Below are 20628 nucleotides of genomic sequence, written 5' to 3' on the forward strand. Positions count from 1 at the left end.
TATAAATGCTGTAAACTTTGAGAAAATTTATTTCTGCTTCCTTTTCTATTAAAATTTAAAAAATGTTATCAAACAATTTTGAGAAAATTTGGCACACAGATACAGATATATTTATCTCCCACTTCAGAGTTTTAAAATTTTGATATAAAAGAGTTGATGTTTAAAAAAATGAAAAAAATGTTTGTAGTTCTTAACAATCCTCATTATATATGCATGAAAAAATAAGAAAATGTAAGATCAATAGATTGAGCAATATATATATATATATATATATATTATTTTTTTTCTAGAGGTGAAATATTTATTGATGGAAGGAAGGAAAACAAAGGTAAGAAAAGAAGTCTACCTGACTATACATCTCCATTTTACCAATCATTTATTCTGATCACAGCTTCAAAAATCACTAACATACATCCTTAATTTACAGTAAATACTTAATTCTTGTAGACTTAGGTGGAATTTGAGCACAAACTTAATAAATATGAAAGTTTGAGCACAAACTTTTTAAATATGAATGTGATAACTCATGATCAAAGCAAAGCAAATATTCAATGAAGACTAATCAGTGAATGTTTATGAGGGTGTTTCTGGTACACCACCCCATTTGTCAGCCACGATTAAAAAGTTTGCATTTGCTGTAGTGTGTTCTATAAAACCAATTTCTTTTAGGAATATAATCTCAGTTTAACATTCACAATACAGACCAAAATTACTTATCTTTCATGTATCAAGATCCTCAAAGACTATTTGGCTATGTCCAAGTAGGAAAGAAATCCTGATAAAATGCCGAAGCGAAATAGTAAATGATGCCTATGTGAACTCCGTTGCTCACTCTTTGAAAATAAAAGAATAAATAGAAAAAGGTTTAATGAATGTTTAATGAAGGTTAAATAGTGCAGTGGTCATCCTACCCTACTTCTTGCAGAAGAAAAACTACAAACCTAAGAGGATTATATTAGCATTAGGATTCTTTTTGCATTAATAAGCTTAAGAGGAACTTGAATAGAAGAGGAGTTAGAGGAGAATATTCTGCACCCCACCTTGAGTCTAGTTTTGGAATCCCTTCCTGCAGCAAGCTTAAATGATGCAGTTTGGAAGACTCCCTTTTGTTATTAAAGCTAATTAGGCAAGGCTCTATTTAGACAGATTTAATGCTTTGTTACTAATGAAAGAAGATCATAATATTCTCTACTGGCATACAGTTATTGCTGCATTATCTTAGTCAGTCAGTGTCCTTAAATTGCAAAGCTACTCTGTGAGTGTATTTTCTCAAAAGTAATTATTATAGCAATAGTAGATAAGGCAAGAAAAGAGTATTCTGGACTGTGATCTACTTTGCAATGATTATAGAAAGTCACTCAGATATTCACACATAAAGTTCTGCTGTTTCTGTTTGTCTAAAACATATTTTCAGGCATGGCATGTAAGCCTTAATGGCTTTCCACAGCTTCTTCTTGGTGAGAGAAAGTTCAGAAGTGATATTCATCCAGCATGCAAGGTTGAATAACGAAGGGTTTTTATGGATAAACAAATGTTCAGTCTTACGTGGGATTTTGATTTTGATCATTCTAAGGAAATGGAAAAGAAATATTAACTTGTCAGACAAGCCATTTATCACCATGGGCAAAAAATACTGGACCCAATCCCTGAATATTTTATTTTCACTTCAGCAGAAGAATCTCAAGATCCACAATGCTATTTAGATTATTTTGAAAACAGTTTACCTGAATAAAAAGTGGAGGTGTCAGTTATTTACAACATTTCAAAATTTGTCAAAAAACAGAACTGGTCATCTGAACAGATGAGAAAAAAATCAGAGCTCTGTAACAAAATAGAAGAAACACATAGCTTTATTTTATAAAAATGTGGCAGAGATAAAATGATGTTTCTGGTGTTAAAGAATTTGTCGTTTGAATATTTTGATAAAGAAATACTTAAAAAAAATTAAGTAGGCCACAAATAGAGTTTAGACTTCACCACTTTAATGAATAATGAATTACTAATATTTTATCACTGATTTAAAGATTGTGTCACAGTCATTACAGGGCAAGTGCTTATTTTGTAAGGCATTACTTTAAATAATATGTGAACGAATAGACATTCAGTATATTAGATACTTTCTTTTCATTAAGGTTCATACTTAGTTTTCTAGATTCAGATTGTATCTCACTGATATATGTTATGTCTCAAAATTACAGATGGAAAAACAAAGGGGGAAAAAAAGAGGGTGATATTTTCAAACCCAGTGGCCACATATATGCTTCTATATTGATAGTTACTCTCCCTCTCAAAAATGTATTTTGAGTTTAGATTTTGTTTAATACTAAAAGTAGAGTTTCTATAATGGTCAAGAAAAATCTTGAGTCAAGACTTCATTTTTAAATCTATAACCTAGGGAGCATAAGTATTAGTAAACTGCAATGAGACTTTGTTTGCCATGTCATTTTGAAAATGTAAATTACTTTTTAAAAACATATGTCTTTTGGAACTTATACTTACTAGTGAAATACTTTGAAAATATCATCCCAGACAAATTTTTTTCAGGACTCCTAGCATCACAGTGATGCCTAACTATCAGATATTTCCATTCTCAGTAACATGTTCCTTGCTTTATATAAAAAGTCACTGCACAGAGAATGCAGGTCACTATTTTTATCTTTTACAGGGTAACATAGACTTTAACAATCAATAACTGTAATTTTTTTAACATCAGTTAGAAGAGCAACAAACTCTAAGTGACCACAGCAAACAACTGAATAGAGCCTGACAACTCATAGTCTAAAAGCCATTAATGGTTAGAAGATAATGTAGAATAACAAAGAATTCAATAGTACAGCCATTAGAGCTGAAGTGCCCAAAGCCTTATTTGTTTAATGTCTGTCTAAATAGTAATGAACTAACAAACCTCAAAGATGGAATTAGGTTGGTTGTCACATCAAACACGATGTCCTCACATCCCATTTAAAAAGGAAGAAGAAAAGAAAATTAGCCAGTCTCTATGACAGATTTTTCAACTCCTCACATAAGGAATATAGATACTGATGGATTTGGCCTGAATTAGGTGAGTTACAGTTATTCCTTGCACTGTAAGAGAGAGAAAAAAAAAGTCTGTTAGCATCATTAGCCATAGAATTTTGTCTCAAGACTCTGAATCATTCAGTGTTTTGTTGCTGACCTTGCTTTTCTGCCTGTCTGCATATCTGAAACTGTGTGCTGATCTTAGGGGGGTTATTTCAGACAAAGTGAGCTTGCCAGGCTCCCCGTTGAGCAAGGCTGTTAGGCAAGACAGCTGCATGACATTTGGTTTAATTTGTTGACACTAAAAATCCCTGAGTTCAGCTCTGATGGAAGACAGATCATATAATATCCTGGTAAAGGAGTGGGAGCATGTTTAGCATAGCAGCTTCTTACCAGGGAACAGTGTGCTCATTCCTAAATTAACAGGAAATCAGAGAGCTTTGGTAGTTAATGGAAATCTGAGCTACGCTTTGCATAGTGCTTTTTGTCCAGCGTTAATAAAAAGAAAAAGAGAAGGACATACAGGTCTAGATGCTAACTAATCATAAGAAAAGGAATGCATTTTTTTTTTTCCTTTTGACTTAGCTTTTTTTTTTTTTTTTTTTTAATGCCTTGTAAGTAACTGAAAGAATGTTTAATTTTTAAGGTTTTACTTTATTATTCAAAACAGATATTGCAGTGAGTTGCACATCCAGAAAAAAAAAAAAAAAGTTTATCATGCCTGTCAGCCCAAAAGACATTAAAAAGTGGTTTTCTAACGTAAAATGAAAAGGTATTGCTATTTTTGGTGTGCTACTTAATATCAGTAACATGAAACTCTAGAACTGCATGCCAGATAAAGTCCCTCCTACTACAGAATTGTATTATTCTTTTAACCTTATCTATACATGTATTTACTGAGACTTTGGAGTTGCATGCATCACCTGAGAATAGCTCTACTTTGTTTTACATATTTAAAAACATAATATTATTCAATATGTAGGAACTCCAGTTATTTGATATCTTTTTTATATATTTAATGAGACTTAAATATTAATGGGCAAACAACAATTTTATATTATTTCTGGGGACTTTCTGAAGCATACCCATCTAGTTCCTATGGAAAGACCTAATAAAGACTACAAGTCCCAAACAAGTGGGTGCAGCAAACAAATAGGACAGAGAAGGGAACAAAGGTGATAAATTAGGCACAAAAAGGCTGGAAATATGAATTCAAAATCAAAAGTGTGGCTTTGTGGATTCCACTGCCTGGTTTGCTGCTTTCTGAATGTCCTGTAGCAGAAAGAGTTTTCATCAAGTATATTGTGTCAAGGGTTGTTTTTTTTGTTGTTGTTTTTGTTTGTTTGTTTGTTTGTTTTCCCCTTCTTTTTATAATTTTTCGTCAGGTTCTTGAAGGTTCATACAAAAATAAATAAATAAAAATAAAAAGCTGTATGTCCCAATCCCCCAGGGTGGCTCTTGCAGCTATATTTGTATAGAGAGGTGATCCCTGAACACCGTCCACCTCCTGTCCATGCTCTGACAGCTGCCCTAATGTAATCAGCCAAACATCTAAGGATCTAACATACAGAACAGAGCCGAGGCTCTTGGCCCGGGTACCTTTTGAGCCTCCATGCTAAGAGGCCAGGGTGTGCCCTCATCTCAGGTGGTCCAGAGAGGCTGAAAGTGAGAGGATAAAAATATAAAGAAATAGGGGTGAAAAATGAATAATCCTTCTCATAATAAACCTTCCCTCCCCCAAAGCAAAGTGATAATGAAAAATCATTAAAATGTGAAAAAAAGGAAAGATCTAAAGGAAGGAAGCTGTCTTTTAAAAATAGGCTTAGTCTAGTTCTGAATGGCTTAGATGTCAGGAGACTGTAGAAAAAATGGTTCAGGAGTAGAAGTAAAATTTCATAGTCAGAATTCATGAAAAACTGATAGTGTTCCTAAATGTTTTCCTGAGGAATTGCAGCACCTGAACCTGGCTTCTATGGTTGCAATATTGGATGGTTGCCCTTGAAAATCCTGCCTGGTTCATTAGGTTACAGAGAGATGCTCAGAGGTTATATATATAGAGAGAGAGAGGTTATATATATATATTATATAATTTTATATATGTTATATAATATTATATATATATAACCTCTGAGCATCTCTCTGTAATTATTAATTACAGACATTAATATTAAATTATTAATATTTTAATACCAATATTTTAAATATAATTAATATTAATTAATTAATATTACTATTTTAATATATACTATATACTATATTATTATATAATAATAATATTACTATTTTAATATAAAGTATTAATATTATATATTAATTACAGATATTAATATTAAATATTAATTATATATATAACCTCTGAGCATCTATATGATATATATATATATGATATATATATATATATATATATCACTGCAACTTTTGAACATAGGAAATCGGTTTCAATGAAGGCCTTTAAAATTAACTGGAATTCAGTGTAGTGAGTACATTATTACTGTACTAGAGCGGTGAGACATGCACAAAAACAGCTTTGGTGAGAAACAATAGAAACCTCTACAAATGATATAACACAGAAAAGCATAATTAAAAAGAAATACTGGATTCCTCCCTTAACTCTATTTCTGTAGCAGCTGTAACAGCTGAAGTATCATGCTGAAGACATTAAATATGCCTGGCTCCTGAGTCATTCTATATGTAGGCTAGATTTACCTAGGTCACAGTTGTTTGTTTATTTCAGAAGGTGATGAAAAGAGATGCCACACTTAAGATTTAATTTTGACAGAAAAAACACACCACAAAAACCACTCATTAAGTTGAAGCATCAGCTGTATGGTCTATTTGGACACTTAGGGACTTCTAGCTGGGAAAAAGCTGGAGTAGGTAAACAGTTATATTCTCCAACTTACTGATTTTATCCTTGCATTGATCTTTGTAGCTATCTATGGTGTATGGTACAAAAAAAATCCTTTTTTTAAAATTTCCTTTTAGTATATCCCTTCCTCGGTATACTCAGAATCAACATTTTGAAAATTAAATGAGACAATAAAAGTTGTTTCTTATCCAATTAAACAAAGCAGGGGAACATGAGCAGTGCTTTGAGAATGAATACTTTAGCAAAGCCAGCAAATTAGAAAGCGCCAGTATTGCTCCTCCCACCACAGCTATGCATCTCCTTACACAGGAGTTAGTTTTTAAGTAATAACTCACAAAACTAAATATCTAGTGTAATGATTGTAATAGTTCAGAAAACAAGAAACAGGTTGATCCAGAGGCACGTGATTTCTTTTCAGTATGCTTCCTTCTCTTGGAAAATATCTGGGAAAGGCATGGGACATCTGCTTAGTTTCACACAAGCACTGCTTAGTTAGAGCAGGTGCCAAATGACACAGCAATTTACCTTGCAAGAATCAGAAATGCTGACACGTGATTAATGTTCTGCCAGATTTAGGTGAAACAAGTCATCCTTTGTGTGTATAACTATGCTTTTCTAAAAGAAATAAGATGTTCAGTAACTTCCCTTCTGTCTATGTGTATATAGCTATTCTTTTCTAAAAGAAATAAGATATTCAGGAACTTCCCTTCTGTCTATGACTAGATCAACTTCAGAGGGAACGTGCAGTGTGCACAGGAATGGACCTACCAGAGGTCAGAACAAAGATACGCATGTCCGAGCAAACTGTCTGTGATTAGACCCAATAGCAAATGCCTGGGGAAGAGCAAAACCTGTGGGATTTGTTTGTTTGACTGCTGAATACAACGTTTCAGTTTGAACCTATTAGCTGAGGTTCTTCACAGTTAAGAGAATCGTCAGCAGAGCTGGTGGAATCTCATTTTGAAGCAGATGTCCTAAATAGGTAATAAGTTTTTCCTAAGAAGTGCTTTTCTTTCTCAAAGACAGCAAAGACAGTCTGGAAAGATTAGCTTAGCTATATATGTTTTTATAATGAATGCTGGGAAATGAGAAGAATGCCAGAGTGTTTAATGTCCCCTATTTCTTCTGTAAATTTGCCCATTTGTCTTTTCAATCTTGGTGAACAAATCCATGAAGAAACTCAGTTACTCTTAACTACTAATTCTGTGAAGAAGTACTTTCTTCTGTTTGTTCTGAATCTGTTACCTACTAGTTTAATTTATTTGACTTTTATTGTGATATGCTCTTAAAATGAAATCAACTGATTTTATGAAAATTCTTAATGGCAGACTTAAATAGCATAGAACTTTGTGAGCCTTTCCTTCCTTTCCTGTATACAGGAGCAGGACGTGCTGTGTCATGGGGCAGCAGCTGAAGGAGAAACAAAAATAGGACTGAATGATCTGAGTAACAACTAAAGAGTTCCCAATAGCACCATCATGTTAATTTGACAGCTATGGCTGGAACACAAAGAGCAAATGATAATTTGCTCAAAACTGATAAGATTTTTCATATAATGTTTTTTTGTTTTGTTTTGTTTTGTTTTTCTTTGATACAGAAATATTCCAGGGACCATACTATTTGACAATACCCTTTGCTGTATGCTTTTGCTACAATAATTTCTTACATAGACACTGTGAACATTTTAAGATTAAGAAATGAATTTTATTAAGAAGCAAAAATGAACTTGTCTGTCACTACAGACAAATAATTGTGTCACATAAAACATAGGACAATATGTGGAAAAAGTTTTATTAATGTGATCTTTCATTGTAATGGAAAACTGCACAGAGAATTTTGGAACTTTTGAGAATATGTGCTTTACCCACTGCTTAGTCATGGCCTTCTTCTGATCTCCAGGTTTCAAATCATCTCCTGGAGCAAAGTTTGTAATTCACTGGGTTTAAGTCACAAAGTTTGACGTGAATTACTCTGTTCACTGAGCTGGAGTAACTTCATAAATAATTCTGATCCCCTGGGGAATCCAGCCTACTCATCACTCTTGATATTCTCTCCCATGCAGATTAGCACACATGGGTTAAAGAATAAGATACAACCAATAAACAACGCTAGCTCTTTGTAAAAGGTGATAACGGTGCCATTTCTTAATCCACATGAATTGAAGGAGTCTTGAGCTGAATTATACATTACAGACATCTTGCCTGTTTTATAGTGTCTGTGTTGAAGGCCATTATCTTCAATCCATTGGGAGCCGCAAAGGACTAGAGATATGGAAGCTCAGAAGAAAGAAGAAGAGAAAAAATAAAACTTTTTTTTTTTTCTTGCTAGAAGCAAATTTCAGTTTATTATTCAGCTGTTCCACTTTCAAAGTTTCACTAGTTGTTCCATTTAAATAGTAAATGAAAGGATGAAAAGGATTCCTTTAAAGTAGTATTTCTTCAGTGGGACAGGTAAGGTCTCCAGACTTCTGGCTAACATTAAAAATAGTGGAATTTGCCAAAATAGGTTAGATAAATTTTGTTTAGGTTTTTATTTATGCAACAAACTCAGTTTACCACAGTTCATTGCTGTTAATGCTGCTAACATGACTTATGTCTAAACCAGGAGACTATTTTGGACTCATATTTCAGCATGAACTCTGCTAGAAACATACACCAGATCATTTTATGTAAGAATCTACATGTATCTTTCTCCATAATACTGAGTTTAAGGATACTTACCTTAAGTATCTAAGGAAGGAAGTTAGATATTCTCACTTTTTTCCCTCTTTCTGAGGGACATTCATGGCGTGTCATCAACCAGCAGCTCTATCTTTCCATAACGCAGGCTCTGATATGACTGGACCCACACTTCTAGTAGAAGTACTGTCAGCTCACATACAATGAACATCTACTAGCTCAAATGATACCTGGGTGCTGGCCTTCCTGTTGACAGTACACATTTTAGCAGAATAAGCACTAGCAAAGTAACAGCTGCATATTAAATATGAGAGTTTCATATGGCTCAGAGAAGTAGAAATTATGATTTTCCTCCTGTAAGAAATTCCTGCTATTTAATTTTTTAAAAAGTGTCCTAGAGGAGTTTTCTTTGATTAATACTTTTTTTTTTTTTTTTTTTTTTTTTCCAGTTTCAGAATAGAACATTTCAGAATACCACTTTGTCAGATGGAAAGCATCTATTTTTTTCTCATACTGAAAAAAGTCAAATATTACTGGGTGCACGAATAGTTATGACTGTCTTTTCATAACTACACTGTATTTGAAAAGAAAACATTATGCAAGTAAACTAGAGAACATCTTTTATTTTTATACAGATAAGAACAAGAGTTTGCATGGTTGTATGGCTTGCTTGTGATCTTTTCACATCAGAATTTCTTAATGTTCACAAACCAACGTTCTAAGTGGAAAAAATTGCCTCTTGCTCAGAACTTCTTTTTATCTAGTAAGTAATATTAACAGTTCTAGTATTTCACTTAAAATAAAATAAAATAATAAAATATATCTGATCTGATCATCCAAGAAATCAAACCTTGCCTGAAAACGCAGTCTCTTCCTTAGTAAGTACTTTGTATGTAAACATTTTTGGAAGAATATCACAGAATTTAAAATTTGGATCATTCTGTTCTGCCAAATTTCTCCTACTAAGTCAAAGTTCTTCATAAAGATGTATGGAAAAAATTGTAAGCATTCTGTGAGATACATGTTAGATAATTTGTAGATAATTTGTAATTATGCATAAAATAAAACAACAACAAAGGCCTAAGCATACCTAACATTTACAACAGAACAGCTTGTGTGAGGATAACTTTTGGCACTTCACACTCCAGTGAAATTATACCTTGATAAAATGGTTCACTGGAAACAGATGCTAGCTGTTGGGATAAAATGCCTGTAGCAAGTTTAAGCAACTTTGTATCTATCTCATCTAAGCTTATGCTTGACAGAGAAAGTAGAAAGTCCCTCATCTTGTTTCTGTTGCTTACAGCAGCACAGGTAACATATGTTTTTTGATTAACTTTTACTGTGGTAGAAGATGCTGCAAGCTGAGAACCTGCTATCTTTAGTAGGTAATGCAGGGGGCATTTGATGAAAAAAATCTAGTGAAATGTGGCAAATTTATTATCTCTGACAGAAGTTACTATAGGGTCTGTCTGAACTACAAGTTGAAGACAAACACATGTTGGCACTTCCATTTCTGAAGGCCTGTGTTCAGATGTTGAATTTCTGTCACAAGTGAAAAAGATTAAGCACCATCAGAAAAAGAAGTGAACCTGGCAACATAGCCAGTGCCTGCCATAAGCAAATACAGGATAAAAATCAAATCTCTGCTCCTTTGGGGAATTTTAAAAGCAGAACCTTCTCAGTATTGGAAACAAAAATTTGTCTTCCCTTCACCTTTACCCTAGAAGTTTATGAAACTTAATGGAGATTAATCTGAAACAGTCATGAATAAATCTGAAACAAGCTCAGTTTTGCATGAAAATATATACATAGATAGAGAGAGAACCAAGTATTCAACCTCCTCAATTCACCTGGCTGTCTAAGGATTGCCAAGCTCTACAGTAAGCTTATTTCTCAGTTATATCTTACAGTAGTAAAGCTGTTATCCTGAAGGATTGCAATTGAAATCCTCCCTGCACTTGTTTCATACTGATGTTGATGGAACTTTTTGAGCTCAACTTTCAAAGGAGATTCTGCCTGGCAGCCTAGGAGTCAATGTTATATTTTGCATGCAGATATCTGTAACATGGCTGCTCATCTGCTGCAGTTTTAAATGTAAAATGACTAAGACTTGCCAGTCTCTTGAAGAAATCAAAAATGAAGGCTCTTATGGTGGGAGACAGTTGCTGTAATTTTTCTCTTACAATTCTATATTAATGTATTGCTTTGTTGCTATTTTATTTTATTTTATTTTATTTTATTTTATTTTATTTTATTTTATTTTATTTTATTTTATTTTTATTTTATTATTTATTACCCCTTTGTGTAGAACATTTTAACTGCAAAGGGAAGCTGGAGTTAATTGAAAGTTGCAGTGATTTACTTTCACTGTGTTAAATACTTATTCACAACACAGTCACGAGGATCCTGGAACAAGAGCAGAATTTCATTTATCTTTAAGCAAAAGTTTTTTCATAACTGATGAAGTCCATACATCCACTGCCAGCTTTTAAATAGCCATACCATGAAATGCCTTCAGCTGATGAAATGAACAGCTCTGAGGCCATGATTCATTTGATTGAATGCTCCTAGCAGGTTGTTCTCCATGAGAGCACCAGACTTGGTCATTTAATCCCTTTGTTCCAACAATTGTGAAAAATATCTAAATTTGTTTGTCTTCTCAACACATGGTAGGCTTTTGTGAAAGAAGAAACCTGTGATTAGTGGAGATAATCAGGCAGATGGGATGGGTAGGATTAGCTGTTAGCTTGGAAACTTTCTCTCACCACCATAATGGGGGATATTAAGAAAAATTACTGCTTTTAAAGTTCTTCTGAACTTTATTAGGTGTTGTAGAGCTTTGTGATTTTAGAAATGTGTTTCAAACACAAAAATAAACTGAAAAGTCATTTGGTTCTGGAAATGCCTAAGTTTTCATTATGATAACAGTATGTTTTACTCTCTGTATTTCTCTTCAAATGTAAATATCTTCACAGTCCTTAAAGCTTTTGTGCTGGATGTAAAATTCATGGGTTACATCAGAGTCCAGATTTCCCAACTGTTTGTTATGGTTTATTTGTTTTTTCTCACATCTCTTTTGCTGTAAGTAAAATGTGTCCAGCTTGACTGTAGGCTGACTTTTTTAAATGTTAGTTTTAAATGTAGTTGCAGAAAAATCTTCAGGTATTTTGAATTGATCTAAACCATTCCAAACTGAACTAAATAGTTCAGTTTTAGATAAAATAGGCATCATGCCATTAATTTGCCTTCTGTATGATTCTGGAAAAAATGACAACTAATGTTGTCCTGGGCCTTACCAGGAATATTCTATAATTTCATTTAATTCTATAATTACATATAAGGGCAAACTTCCTTTGATGCAAACTTTATCACCTATTAAATACACCCAGATTTTTAGGTAAACTCCTGACCTTTTGAAATTAAATTATCCACTTCAAGCGAATCAGATTTAAAATGATTTTACAAATTGGGATAAGCTCAATTTATCCTAGTTTTTCAGATTAAATATTACTAAAATCCTCCTTTGTTTGAGTCACTTCACTGAAGCTTGCCTGTCTCAGTGTCCTTGAGAGGACATTTGTTGAGATGTCAGGTAATGTACAAGAACCACTATTTTCAAAAACAAATAAGTAACAAACAAACCAAAAACTATCAGCTGTCACACTTTGATATTTGCTGACTTATTACTTTATGATATGTTTTTGGTGCCATACATTTTGTTGGTACAACTACAATTGGATTATTATAGAATAAAGCCTTCATCCAGAGGTACCTTTTAACTATATTCTGATTTGAATGAATTTAATTGTTTTGGATTTAAATTCACATACTACATAAATGCTTAATCTAATTCAAAATACCATTTCATTTTCCTATATTGTTTACTTTGACATTATTTTGGCAACATAAATCAGTTCTATTTTTTTCAATGACATAAAAAAAAGAACATCAGCATTGTTGTCCACATTGTTTTTTTCAAAATATTTTTCAAAGCAAGTGTCTTGTCCTTTCAGAACTGGCAAAACAATACAAAAGTGGTTTCTGGAAAAAAATGAAATAACTAGACAGAAGGCAATTCAGAGAACTATATATTATGTATGTAAAGATGCTTTTTTAAAGATGTCTTTTGTTTCTCATTATTTTTAAATTCAGCATTTTCTTATAAAAAGTAAAATCCTGTTGTCTAGGAGAAGTAAACCTGGTCATCTAAATGGATAGAATATAGAGAAAGTTTATTATTGTAGTTGTTTGTTGTTTTTTTTTTTTTTGCTTGCTTTTGTTTATATAAAATGCCACATAGTGTTTATTACGTAAAATGCACACAATTTGGAAAAAGGTTTTTGCATGGATATTACTTGACTTGATGTAGTTTTAATTACTCCAGAGATAAGGAGCTATTAAAGGAACACTTCAGTTTGAGTGATATCTTCCCAGAAAAGAGCTGAAATGCAGTACGTAGCATGGAATAACTCTTATCAGTTATAGTTTATTATACAGAAGTCTTCATTCATTTCCTGCTCTCAAATGAATTTTACTTCTAAGATCAGATGAGAGACCCGTAACAGAGATGATACATGTATCCTATGTGGATTTATGGAAGAAATGTTCTCCTTTCTCTAAGACTTCATTTCTGTTTTCAATATTTGCTGTTAATATAACATATCCTGTCTTGAGTGCTCATCAGTTTTGAATGCTCCTAAACCATGAAAGGGTTTCGTATGACATTCCAAAGTTTTATATGACCCAAAACCTTAAGTAAAGATCCAAAATGAAGTTCATGAAATTAGTTTGTATTATTGGCAATTTTATAAGTTTTTGTTTGAAGTTAATAATCTCTTAAGAAATTTTAAAATACCTTTCAATAAAAGTAAAATCCATTGTCAAAGATTATTATCTGATAACTTTTAATATAATAGCAGTAAAAAAAGGTTTAAATATGTTAGATATCATTTAAAGTCAAAATGTTTTCAAACTGTTGTTTTAAGTCAGGCCCATCACAGCTAACTTTAGTTACTCTATATGATCTAGAAAAGCTTTTGGAAGGGTTTTGCAGTACAGCATAAATAACAGATGTCCTCACTCTCGGTAAACTTAAGGTTAAATACCTATAAATTAATTATTATATTCAAGCTAACAACATGTCATTTGTTTTCAGTTATGCAATATTCAAAGCTTTTGTATGTTGGTGAGCTCAGAGGGTCAAACAGAGACACATTATTTGAAAAGTTTCATCTAGAAAAAAATCTAGCAAAGGTTTGAGAGAGGCATTCAAGGACATATTTAAGTGGTATAAAACTTCTTGCATGTGTATGTATATATTTATCTGTATATTCATTGGCACATACCCATACATGTCATGTTAACATGGGCTGTAGTAAGTCATATTTATCAGCTTGTTCAGTTAACTTCTAAAAGCAAACTTTCAAAAAATATGTTGTTTACAGAAATTTTTTTCCTTCTGCACCTTATAAGATTCTCAGATCCTCACCTTTTTATCTGAGACTGAAAGATTTCTTTCAAAACAATGGCAAAATGAGTAACTGATAATTTCAGAAAGAATAATCCTAGAGAGAAGATTACATCAACCCACCAGCTCTTCTTTATGCTGAAGTCATTCTGGATTCACAGATACATTAATCTGAATGACTTCTAGTAAAATCAGCTGAGGAAGCTGCATTATACAATGAATGCCCCAAACATGTAAATCTTTCCATTAGACACAGCTATCTGGGGCTGGAAAGCAAATTCTTGCTGTTTAGAATACATTCTCTACTCTTTTTTGTTGGGAGAGGGTTTGAGGCTGGCATACTGAAATAATTATTTTTATTTATTCAGAAATTATATTTTTCTCATAGTTCTGGTTTAGATCCTTTCGTATTGGACAGGTTACATTTGACTCTCCCTGTCAAATGAGATTTGGTCAAAGTCTCCATCAGTTGGTGGGACCAGGATTCCTTATCTTCCAACTCAAAATCAGTCAATTTGTGTCTCTTCTCATTGTACTGAGAAACAAACCAAGAATTTATGCCTACTATGTTTAGAAGTGTCTACTGAACATTTGTGAGGTGATCCCACTGCTTTAATGCAGATAGAAGCTATGCACTGAGAGAAAAGCATTTATGTGTTTATGTTTGTTCACTCTCTGTTATGTCATTCAGAAGGGCAAACATATGTGTGTTGGTGAACAAATAAGGTAAAAATATATCAAAAGATAGGAAGTTGAATTCATTTATTTACCTACACTGTTTTTTATTTTAATCTGTAATAATTTCTGATAATTTTGTGATTTGATCTAGTGTTTTTTAGAGTGGTTTGTAATTGGATTGAAATCTTTGTATTAGAGCATTTTTATTACTTTTTTTTTTTTTTTTTTAATCTTTGCTGAGAGGTGAGGTAGTATATTCTGTGTCTAAAACTGATCAGAAGTCCATAATAACAACTTATGTAAATGGATGTTAGGGAAATACAAAATAGATAGTTTCAGAAACAACATTATTTTTGCCTTAACTTGTCACACAACTGAAATGACATTACCAAGGTTGTTGACTAACTGTAACTGTAAAACTGTAAAATGCTGATTGCTTATGCCCCTGAAATCTTTATAATTTCTCTGCTTACTGTGTTGGGATTCTTCCTGTGTCTCTTGTTCCTTTCTTCACTCTGTCCTTTAGATACCCATTTTTGACTCCTTCACTATCCTTTTCTGCTGTGTACGAACCTACAGTTTTCAAGTTTTTACTTTTGACCAAATGTATTTTCTTCAGGTCATTTTGTACCCTCTTATATAACCTTCCCTGAAGTGGAAAAATGATACAAGGATTGTCTTTTAAACTTGAATGAAGCAGTATCAGCCACTGTGCTGTCTAATGCAGAGAAATGAATTGATTTGGAGAAATTAAATATTGATACTATGCTCTCAGAGCCATCACAAAACTAGGCAATTTCACAAATTTTGCATGGACCTTTGAGAGCTGGTGTGAAAAGACACTAAAATATAGGAAGTAGGACAAGTAGCTAAAAGAGAGGAGCCTGTAGCTGTCATGCTAGAATTGTAAGTTTTCAGCTCCTGTGAGTGTTCTTGCACAGCTCCACAGAACATAAAATGGTGAAGAGGTCATTTGCACTGTCTGTACCAAGCCAGTATTGACTCCTTTTGAGTGTGTTTGATTCTACCTGCATGAAGCAAGTGTGGAACTGCAGGGGAGTCTTATTTGAATTAAGTCCTTGAGACAAACCTAAGAACTTTCCTTCATAAGCTGCATAAATAGCTAAAGGGTGCAAAATTCTGGGTCAGTCATCAGTCTGAGAAAGTACTGATGTGAACAGTTGTGTTTTCTTTTACACTATCAGGCAGAATGTTAATTTTCATACTGGCAAGATTTCTCTACTTTGAGTTATGAGATTAAACAAAAGCTAGAAAATGCAAAAGATTGTTTTAAAGATGTTCTTAAATTTATCTAGCGTACTTTAAATTAAGTACTGTCTTTTATGTCTAAAGATGAAGAGCCACCACTTTTACTTTAGTGGATTTGATTTTAGAAGAAAAAATTGTGGCCACATTCTCCGTTGTAGATTTGAAGAATACTTAGGTCAGCAAAATACATATCTCTAAATAACAGTAAAATTTCCTCCACTGTGTGTGTGTGTATGTGTGCACAGAAAAGGACAGGTCATCAAGCTCTTACAGTCTAGACGCTCTTATATGTATTAGGAAGGGGCACATTGAAAAGTAGACATAAGCTGATCATACAAGGTCATAGATTTGGAACAGCCTTGGCAGTGGTATGTGATGCTGAACAAGGCTGCTTTTTCTAACCTTTATTTTATGTCAAATTCGGAAATGTGCTTCCTGCTCAAACTAGTGAAAATATCTTATCTTTATTTCCAAAATGGAACTGATGTATAAAACAGTGTAGAATTTATCTACTCAAGAAAGGTTCCCTGGCTTTCTTAAAAATAAGACAATGAACCCACTTAATCATCTCACTAATTTAGCATGAATCTATATTTAGCACACTCTGAGAACACAAAAGTTCTCCTCTATTCTTCTGTATTCTTATTTTCTTTCACTTCACTGTGCAAGCAAAACTCCTTTGTATACTGCTATGAGATAATATTTTGCAGCCATGGAAGAGAATATAAATTCATGTAACTGAATTTTATTCTGTAATCTTAAAGAAACCTGCTCTGAAGCAAAAATATTACTTTTTATATGTTTTTGATTTTGAATAAACGATAATTTTGAGAAGCTTGATTTGATAAATTAAAAAATGTTCAAAACCATGATAAAAAAGAAAAACAACAAAAGAATAGAAACAAAATCTCTAAAATGTCCCCATGCTCTTCCACCTAAATCTTTCATGAAATATCACACCTCTAAACTTTACTTAAACCTCGTCAAATTTTTCCTTCTAATACTGTAATTTAATATACTATCATTTCTGTGTTATCATTGTTATCTTTCTCTATTCCCTTTAACTGATCTCTAGCTTCCTATTACTGACTATAGTTATTCTTTCTAATACAATAATGACCAGAAAATACACCATTTTGTGAAGCTGACTGTATTTATTTCTTCTACTTCATCAGCTGTTAGTACTTGAGCCTTTTCTTATTTATTTTAAAACAGGCATTCTGATGACTTGCAACAATGTATTGAAGCATTATCTGTAGTTCAAGTTGCAATACAGCTTTTTGTTTTTTGTACTTTGTAGTTCTTAAATCTTTCTCCTTCCCAGACTCGCTATATTTTTTCATTTTTGAAAGCCTTCTGTTTATTGCTTCCACTAATCTTTAGATCTCTGCTTAACCTCATTGCCCACTATTGCCCTTTTCTACATTTAGATTTAACCAGCATGTCAATTACAGTCTCTCAGGAAAGTTTCTTATGCATTTTCCATTTTAATGAAAAAAAAAATCCACTTCTTTTTTATTTTATTTTATTTTATTTTATTTTATTTTATTTTATTTTATTTTATTTTATTTTATTTTATTTTATTTTATTTTATTTTATTTTATTTTATTTATTTATTTATTTTTGTGGTACAGATGTGATATTAGAGATTTCTTCAAGTTCTGTGTCCTGAAAAATATATATTCTTCCTAGTTCTATAAGGTCAGTGTAATTGGAGAAAAGATGAGATGTAAGGACTTTTTTGCTTGTCTGTTTGTTTTTTAAAAAAATGTCTCCCCCTTAAAAAACTCCTGAAATTCTTTGAATGAACTTGTATATCTCTATCACTTCTGATACAGTTTGGAGAGAGAGCGTTTGCAAAGACAAATGGTTCTAAGCCTCACACACAGAGACTGAAGTGCCTGAAAGTATTCTGAGAGAAGTTAATAATAGTGTAACAGGTGCATCTGAAAGGACAGAAGGAAATATAGATGAATGCTTAGATTTTACAATAGAACTAATAATGCCCACCTTCTGAGTGTCACTCATTGCTGGAGTAGCGCTTTTTTACAGTTCTAAAGTATCATACTTTAGGCTGTCTTCAATGTTTTCAGTAAATTCATTTTCTTTGCTTTTAGTAACAATAAAAGGTACAGGTACATTAGGTACATAGGTACACTTAGGTACAGGTTTTCATGTTTAGCACTGACTAAAAGCAAGACAAATGCAGAAAGCTTTTTTTTTTTTAATTATTATTATTATTTTAAAACCGAGTACATGAATACTGAAATCAGCATTCTAGTGTCTCTTTTTTGAATGTTGTCCATATTAGTAGTAACTTTCTGTGGGACATTTTTCAGATATAACCAAGTTTATATCCATAACTTGGATCGCAGTGTATAATCTCAAAATTGTGACTTCCTTTTTCTAGCCATCTTTTTTTACCTCGATAACAGGTTTGACAAAGCCATATCCTTGATAAATCATCAATAATTTACTCTCTTCAGTAGTGTAAACATTTCTTAGTCACTACAAGTGAAAAACATTTTATTTGGCAAGGATAATTAATGTACTGATAGCGCTGGAAGAGGTGCTGGAATTTATTTTTCCATAGCACTGATTTTGTATGTAAGATATAACATGGCTCTGAACTCTTTGGCTATGGAAACTTCTCAAGCAACCAAATCGCTGTAGCTCAACTGAAAGGAGGAAGTGTAAATTTACGTCTGGGACTGGTCCAGTTCACTAGGAGCCAGTTAGCCCTCTTACAAAATGCAGAGAGAGTATTGTGACCAGATGCTGCTATAGCTGCATGGGGCTAATAAAACATGGAGCTGCATTACCCACCTTTATTTTTGTGCTTTAAACAAGCATTTCCACTACTCTTGTGAATCATCTCACTTGGAAGTCTCCTGAGTCCCTATATTTTATCAGTGGCTTTCTAGCCTGCTTCCCTCAGCCTGTCTCATTTTTTAATTTGCACAGTGCACTTACTTGAATTCTTTGGTTAGACAGTTAAAGAAAAAATCCTTCAGAGGGATTAGTAATAAGTCTTAAGGTTGTCTCAAGCAAGCTTATGGTAAAAGGATTTCTTAAACATACCATGCATTAGTGAAAGTGATTGGCTAAAGAGGTGTGAACTTTCTACCTGTTGCCTGCTTCTCCATTTCCTTAAAGTCTCCAGACAGTGAGCAGTGTTATTTATCTGGCATCTACAAAGTAGGCAGATGAGGTTTTCAGATGAGCAAATTCTTAGTGATATATTCTAATGCATTACAAGGCACAAAAATTCTAGAAACAGGAGAAAGAATGTACCATTATATCCTTCCCTGCTACAGTATATATTACGAATATTAGATATTATGAATACTATTTAATATTATGAATATTACAGCTGAGGAAGACAATAGCTGTTCTGGTATGCCAACTTTTGAGCAGGTTCAGCTCACAGAAATACCTTGATCCTGCAGGTGCTTTTGTGGCATTCTGTTCATATCACCTGCGCAACTGCTTGCCTCTACCATGCTTATAAGGCTAAGGCACACCGAAGCTAAGTTTATATGAGATGTTAATTGCATATTCATTTACAAATGCATCATAATTGTAACTCAGTTCCTTGATTTTTTACAACATTGAATAATTATGATAATCAGTTTTCAGTTAAACAGTAAACATCCAGAGACTCAAAATTAAGATTCAGTTTCTGACATGTAGTGTGTCTCCCAGAACACTACTGCTTTGCTCTTTGGCTGGAGAGTATTCACATTCATAGCAGGAAGCTCATACTGTGATAAACAACAATGTATCCTTGGATAATTTCTACATGTCAGCAAGCAGTTCTAGCCAGGATGCTCATATTAGATTTTTGAAAGGGAATAACATATGTTTACAACTGCCAGTCATTCTGACTGAAGGAAAGGACAGACTGAAAGCAGCAAGGTTGTGACTTCTACCAGCTTGAATAAACAAACTGATGCTTTTCTCTCTCTTTCTTTCTCTTTTTAGACTGCTAAGGAGAAGCCATGAACATTTTCCCTCTGTGCTATAGTGATAATTTGCTATTTTAAGACACAATGTCTCTTTTGCCTTCTTTATTCATCCAAGATGACTCTAAGGATGATGGGGACTTTGGAAGATTCAGACTACCTCACCTACTAAGTCAGATACATACAAGCAATTAACAAATAAAAAATATATTTTATTTCTTATATTAGAAGTTGCTTTATTTAAATATTTGTAACTCAATTATCCAACAATCATCTTATCAACTACTCATTAGGAAGAAATTATACTTTTAAAATATTGCTTAATAAATAATGTGGAGGCACAGCTATAGGGGCTGCTTCCCAGTGCTGCCATACATGATTTTCAGGAAAAAAATGGACCCCAGCTCTGCTTATCCACGTGTAACTAAAATAAAAAACAGCACTATCAACAACAAAAAACCCTTGAACTTTAACCCTTAAAACCTTTGAACTACTTAAATCAGAACCTCAAAGAACCACAGAAATCAGAAGGAACTGTATGAGGCTTGTAAGAAACAAAGGTAATTTCTACACATGACTGAAAAATGATAAAGTTGTAAATAAAGCTGGTCACAATGATGGGAGGAGGATGGAAAAAGAAAGAGACTGAAGTTTTGAAACAGAGACCAGAGAGAGAAAGAT

The 20628-nt window shown here is 33.1% G+C and overlaps 2 long non-coding RNA genes across 2 annotated transcripts; one reads left to right on the forward strand and one right to left on the reverse strand.

Moving 5' to 3' along the window:
• Positions 1-334: 334 nt before the first annotated feature.
• Positions 335-3357, reverse strand: LOC137857631 (uncharacterized). The gene is made up of 4 exons (XR_011097193.1): positions 3176-3357; positions 2906-3084; positions 1725-1821; positions 335-1568 (listed from the first exon to the last, which is right to left on the reverse strand). It is a non-coding gene; the product is annotated as an uncharacterized lncRNA (long non-coding RNA).
• Positions 3358-6727: 3370 nt separating this feature from the next.
• Positions 6728-20169, forward strand: LOC137857632 (uncharacterized). The gene is made up of 2 exons (XR_011097194.1): positions 6728-6869; positions 19967-20169. It is a non-coding gene; the product is annotated as an uncharacterized lncRNA (long non-coding RNA).
• Positions 20170-20628: the final 459 nt, after the last annotated feature.

This window comes from Anas acuta, chromosome 5 (assembly GCF_963932015.1).
Source record: "Anas acuta chromosome 5, bAnaAcu1.1, whole genome shotgun sequence".
Lineage (NCBI taxonomy): Eukaryota > Metazoa > Chordata > Aves > Anseriformes > Anatidae > Anas > Anas acuta.